Here is a 482-nt window from a genome sequence, read left to right as displayed (position 1 = left end):
CATGGGCGAAAATACCCCCTTATGTGAAAAAATCTTCAGGCATTAACACAATTCCCATTCTGCTGCCCCCCTTACGACGAAAACCCCCCTGTTGCGTGACAGAGAAAATGATTTCGTGTAACGGTTACACTAAATCATTTTCTCTGCTCCAGCCTCGCGAAGACATTCACTACAACGAAGTCTTATCCAACAGCGACCTCTACTGCTTCGCTCGAAAAAACGCAACAGCAACCGCCACACTGGTTTACATCGTGAACGATGTTTCCTGGACTCAACATACTCATAGCTGCTCTGCCATTGGTTTACCGAGCATCATCCTGGCCTCCGATTGGCCAAGAGGGACCTCACTGTCTATGTGTGTAGATACTGAAGATCTGTAGCATCTGATTAGCTGCTCAGAGTAAATTGCTTATGGCTCGATGGACATTCAAATAAACGAACGTTTCCTCGAATGCTTTACTTGTTATCATGCTAAAAACAGC

This window comes from Hippocampus comes, unplaced genomic scaffold, assembly GCF_001891065.2.
Source record: "Hippocampus comes isolate QL1 unplaced genomic scaffold, H_comes_QL1_v1.1 scaffold24, whole genome shotgun sequence".
In the NCBI taxonomy this organism is placed as follows: domain Eukaryota; kingdom Metazoa; phylum Chordata; class Actinopteri; order Syngnathiformes; family Syngnathidae; genus Hippocampus; species Hippocampus comes.
This window is presented reverse-complemented; position numbering follows the sequence as displayed.